The 6,000-nt window shown below is 44.5% G+C and overlaps 1 long non-coding RNA gene across 1 annotated transcript in view; it reads left to right on the top strand.

Annotated features, from left to right (window-relative positions):
• The first annotated feature begins 967 nt into the window (after positions 1–967).
• The window catches only part of LOC132508351 (uncharacterized), a 66,826-nt gene continuing 61,793 nt past the window's right edge, over positions 968–6,000 (top strand). The window contains exons 1-2 of the long non-coding RNA XR_009536545.1: positions 968–1,102; positions 4,989–5,167. This is a non-coding gene — a long non-coding RNA (uncharacterized LOC132508351). The remainder of the gene's footprint in view (positions 1,103–4,988; positions 5,168–6,000) is intronic.

Genomic DNA, 6,000 nt, shown 5'->3' with positions numbered 1-6,000 from the left:
GGCTGGCTTCAATCAATGAGGCTCTAAACTCACCACTCCTGGGGCTGCAGGGGTACTGGTGGGGATAGCTGGATTCAGGATGCACAGCCAGCAATAAGCAACCAGAGGGCCTCTGCATTCTTTTGTTCATGAAAACCTTGGTTTACGCTACCAAAGCTGGGCTGGACAGAGGAAAACATGAAAACGAAGCCTTACTCAGCAACAGGGCCAACAAGCAAGCTTAGTATAGGGCAGCAAAGTCTGCTACTTCCCTCAAAACCAAAATTCTAGTTAGCCACTGCAAGAGAACAGAATCCAAACGGATTTGCAGAGCAATCAGGGCAAGAATTGGATGTCCAAAGCAGGGGAGGAAATATCTTTTCTAAAAGAGAGGATAACAATAAGAAGTTTTTTGCTTTGAATAGTGCTTTATCATCAACAAAATGTAATCTCACGGACTCTCTGGCCAAACTGCTGTGCTCCAATCCAGCTCTTCCCAGTTATAAGCTGAGTGAGCCCGGGCAAGACAAACGTTTGGTGTCTTACTTTCCTGGGGTTCATAAACCCTACTACTACCTTCCTATTAGGACTTTTGTGAGGATTAAATAAGATCATGCATATGAAGTATTGAGAGCATGCCTGCTACGTGGAAATGCTACATACATGTGTTTGCTATTATTTCATTTGTTCTTTACAAACGGCCTGCAAAGAAAATAGAATAGATATTACCGAAACTGTGGGTAATTAGCCAAATCCATTTCACCTGCCTTCACTCATCAAGGTCGTCTACAAAAGACTTACATAGCTTTCAAGCAGCACGTAGCCTAAATAATAAGATGTTTGCCCCAGTTTTCCAGGAACTTGGAGTCAGCTGTGTCTAGTTCGAGCTGAGCTCGTTAAGACCGGGCATGCGCAATTGTCAGCTGCTGACCTTTTGACGTCAGAGGGCGTCAGGTCACGCTAAGGGCCTCCATTCCTTAAAGGTGCAGACGCCGGTAGCTTAGTTAGAGAACAACAATTACCGCACCTTTTCCCAACTGCATTTCTCCATGCTCCCCACGCCTTGGGCCGTCCTGCGTCATGATTCCTTATCCCATAAATACCCCAAGCCGCTTGCCTTCAGGTAAGTGGATCTGAGACTAGTTCTCCCATCTTCCTGATTGGCTGCCTCGCGAATAAAACCTCTCTCTGCTGCAAACCTCGGCATCTCAGCATTTTGGCTTGCTGTGGTTCGGGCAAAAGGAACCTGGTTCAGTAATATTATCTCCGTCGGAAGGATGGAAGCTACGAGTGGTTAAGAAGTTTAAAAGTGTACCAGTAATAAGTTGTAGAGGTAAGGTTAAAACCTAGCTCCAGTGCTTTTCTTTTTTCTTTCCTATTTTCTTTCGGTCCGCCATGCGGCTTGCGGTATTTTAGTTCCCCAACCAGCGATTGAACCTGGGCCACAGCAGTGAAAGCACCGAGTCCTAGCCACTGGACTGCCAGGGAATTCCCAGTGCTTTTTTCTTTTTTCTTTTTGCGGTACGCGGGCCTCTCACTGTTGCGGCCTCTCCCGTTGTGGAGCACAGGCTCCGGACACGCAGGCCCAGCGGCCATGGCTCACGGGCCCAGCCGCTCCGCGGCTTGTGGAATCTTACCGGACCGGGGCACGAACCCGCGTCCCCTGCATCGGCAGGCGGACTCTCAACCACTGCGCCACCAGGGAAGCCCCCCAGTGCTTTTCTTTAGTAATTCATTAATCTATTTTTTAAAAAAATAATTAATTTATTTTTGGCTGTGTTGGGTCTTCGTTTCTGTGCGAGGGCTTTCTCTAGTTGCGGTGAGCGGGGGCCACTGTTCATTGCAGTCCACGGGCCTTTCACTGCCGCGGCCTCGCTTGTTGCGGAGCACAGGCTCCAGACGCGCAGGCTCAGTAGTCGTGGCTCACGGGCCCAGTTGCTCCGCGGCATGGGGGATCCTCCCAGACGGGTCTCGAACCCGTGTACCCTGCATTGGCAGGCAGATTCTCAACCACTGTGCCACCAGGGAAGCCCAAATCCATTTTTTAAAATTCCTTCATTCGATGTGAGTTGAGCCCTTGCTATGTACGAGCCACACTGTTAGGGACACAGAGCTATATCTTGACACAGGTGTTTCCTGAAAGATATCAGAAGGTCATGGTTAGTGCCTGATAAAAGCATTGGTTTGAGGAAAGCTGGAAGTGATTTGGTGGTGTGGATGAGGTAAGTTTTCCGCTAATACCAGACTTTCATTACTAAGCCAAGGTTTCTCAAGGTTTAAGTGGTGGAACGAGTAGAAGTCATGAAGTTTTGCTGTTTTTTGGGAAACATCATGAACTACTGATCTGCTCTGTTAACGAAAGAGACACTATCCAATTCGTATTATACTTGGAAAGTTTAGCGGTAAAATTTCAGGCTCAGGAGGAGTTGAACTCTCCTGATTCGAAGCCCATTTCATCTCTTACTGGCTGTGTGACTTGGAGTCGATTAATGAACCTCTCTGAGTCTCTATTTGCTGCTCTTTGAAATGGGGATGTCAGTCAGACCTCCCCCTGAAGGATAACAGGATGATGCAGCACTTCCCAATCTTATTTGAGCATTGTACACTTTTTCCTTGGCATCCTGACTGACATACTGCAGGTAGCCTGCAAGACACCAACGTAGAAAATGACCCTGTTTTATTGATTTTTTTTTTAATTGCATTAGTTTTTTCTTCATGGCTGTGCCTGAGGAAGGAGGGTAGACAATGATGTAGTGCATGATTGGGGCTGCAACTCTACGCTGCTCAGTCATGGGTAAAAACAATCTGGTGTTTATCAATCTTTGAGGCCTTTTACTGTGAGTGTATTCTAAAATCAGCTCTCTGATGAAATTTTTTTTTTTTTTTTTTTTTTTTGCGGTACGCGGGCCTCTCACTGTTGTGGCCTCTCCCGTTGCGGAGCACAGGCTCCGGATGCGCAGGCTCAGTGGCCATGGCTCACGGGCCCAGCTGCTCCGCGGCATGTGGGATCTTCCCGGACAGGGCCACGAACCCGTGTCCCCTGCATCGGCAGGCGAACTCTCAACCACTGCGCCACCAGGGAAGCCCTATCTGATGAAATTTTAAAAAGTGTTTATCTAATGCTTACTGTGTGTTAAATACTGTTCTAGTCATTGAGGAAACGAGATTAAGCCCCAGAAGGCTCACCCTCTCATAGAACTTATATTTTAGTGGAGTGACAGATAACAAACCCCAAAACAAACAATAATTTAAAGCAGTAATATATACTAGGAAGGTTGGCAAATAATGGCACTGCTACAGTTCCTACTACTAAAATGGTAATAATAGTGATAATTATAGCCAGCAGGAGAGAGCTAAGTATATCATAGGCAGCAGTCTGATCTCTATTCATTCACTTGTCACCAGTCTTTTTTTTTAATGGAGCAACTTTTAGCATCTCTTAGACTGGTTTTATGGGGTTATGGTTTGGAAAACATAGCTATTCATTTCAAGCAAACAATCTTCAAGTACAGCTTTCAGCATGCCCGCCCCGAACATTTGCAGGGCCCAGGACAAGAGTACAAATAGCGGCCCACATACCATGTGTCTAAATATTTAAGGGTTACAAATCAAGCGAATAAACTTTCAAATCTATCCTCCTGGCTTGACAAATATAACGTCATAACAACGGGGAAGGCCAGGTTTGGATTTAGAACTCTCAGAGCCTTGGATTTTTGTGCTGGAAGGTGGTGGCCTGGGAAGAACTGGCTCCTGGGAACCACATTCCTTCTTGACCCACCATCAGTAAGAGGCTTTGCTCGAAAGATGTGGACCCCAGTCCCGTCCCACAAACAGTCATCACTTGGGTACCTCTTGGAATGGATCTTAGAAAGTATGGACCAGAGATTCCAGGGTTCTGGGTATCCAGCAAACAAAGAAACATAAAGTACAGATAGAATGACTAAGTTACTTCCAACCCTGACATTTCATGATTCGGTTTTTAGTGCTGGAATTTGCATGATCTTAAACCTGCAAAATATTGATACTATGCTCTGTGTGTACAAGATGTTTTGTCTGGCAAGAAGTGTGCTTTGTGGAAAATTCTAAACAATGGCCTAGGAAACACAGAATTGGGAATTATTATATAGACATGTCTTGACAATAATATTATTAATTGATCACACAAGGCCCTAGAATCCAAAGAAATGTCAAATCTCAGAGCAAGTAAGAGTAACTTAAGTTCAGAATTATGGGCAAAACATTTCCCTTTCTTGGACTTCAGTTTCCCATGTGAAAACACTAAGTTTTGGATTCTGAGTTCCTTCTAGCACATTTTTATGATTTTTATGATATGATCTGCAAGAGCTTTTCCCTTGAATAGAAAGCAAGGGTATTTAGTAAGGGGAAGGGTCTGAACAGAGAGATGTTTAACAAGAGCAATAATTACATATTATGTTCCAGTCTTTTATAGCTTATGTAAAAGGTTTTTGAATGCATTATCTCATTGGATTTTCATCCCCTGCCTGTGATGCTGGTATCTTTTCCTCCATTTGCCACTAAAGAACATGAAGCCTAGAAGAGATGAGTGAATTACCCACAATCTCTCAACCTCTGAGTGACACTAGAGCCAGCTCTCAAATCCATATACAGCCTTTAAAGTGGGTGTTTCCAAACCTTTGGTTTCCAAACCTTTGCATTCGGGAAAGATGGTCTTGCAGGTGTGAAATCCATTCTTTCTGAAGGAAGAGGGGGGTAAACAGCAGCAAGTATAAGCATGTCTCTTATGACTCGTTAGTCAACTTAAGGCAGACCTTTATTTCAGACGGGAAATCATTATTGCAGCTGCTACTAGGCCGACACATACGGACGTACACACCCTCCTCGCAGCAGCATTGTCTCACTTTGCCCTGGACACCCAGGCTCCGGAATAATGCAGCCAGTGGGACACTTTCCTGGCGCATATATTGTAAAATGCATAATGGCTGAGGGCATGTTTCGGAGCACTGCATCTCTTTCCATCCCTTAAACAGATTGTGTGTGCAGCCTGGCCGGTTGCCCGCAGCATTCTACCTGCCGCATCGGGAAAGGCTGAACCTCGATGGAGAAGAAAAGGAGACTCCACTGTACGGAACGCTCTCCTGTGCGCATGCTCCGAGAGATTTCATGCCAGGCGGAAGGCACAAGATACTCCGATAATTAAGTATCAAAGGTGAGTGGTAAAAATGAAAGAGGGGAGGCGGTGTATGAAAAAGTAAACATGCAAAGCCTTACAAAAAAGCACACACCTAAATGTAGTCACTGGAACGAATCAAATGAAAGTAAGTCAAAGCAAGAGATGAGTGCTAAATTCGCCAAATGGAAACACATTTTAGGGACGAAATCTTGCTTGTATTAACACACAAACCGTGGTTGGCAGTGATGTATCTGGCCCCCAACACTCTGTTCCTGGGTGGTCAACTCACGTGGAGTCGGATTTCAATCTCTGCTCCTTTCCTTAATATCTGTATGAATGTGGGTCGGTTAATTAAACTTTTGAGTCTTAGTTTCTTTGTTTGGAAAGTGGGGATGAGTTATACCTACCACTCAGTTTTGTGTGTGTGTGTGTGTGTGTGTGTGTGTGTGTGTGTGTGTGTGTGACAAATGTGTTATATATTCTATCCAAACTGGCTTAGGTCAGCGTTTGGAAAATAGATGTTTATCTGGCCTGTGGTAGCTGCCGGATAACCAGAATCACCATCTTCATTAATTTATATTAATTTATATTTCCATCTTCCATGCTTAACACTGGATCTTCATTAAATGTTGAATGCACTTGTTAAAAAATTTTAAATCAAATTTAATGGGGCAGAATTTACATACAATAAAACACTCAGTTCAAGTGTAAAGTTCAATGACTTCTGATAATTCTGTACCTTCATGTAATCACCACTACCATCAAAATAGGGAAAAATTCTCGTAGCCTAAACTGCTCTCTGCTGTCCCTTTGTGATCAAAGACCCTCAACTTCCAGCCCAAGCAACTACTGATCTACTTTCTGTCACT

The sequence above is a fragment of the Lagenorhynchus albirostris genome, chromosome 17 (genome assembly GCF_949774975.1).
Source record: "Lagenorhynchus albirostris chromosome 17, mLagAlb1.1, whole genome shotgun sequence".
Lineage (NCBI taxonomy): Eukaryota > Metazoa > Chordata > Mammalia > Artiodactyla > Delphinidae > Lagenorhynchus > Lagenorhynchus albirostris.
This window is presented reverse-complemented; position numbering and strand designations above follow the sequence as displayed.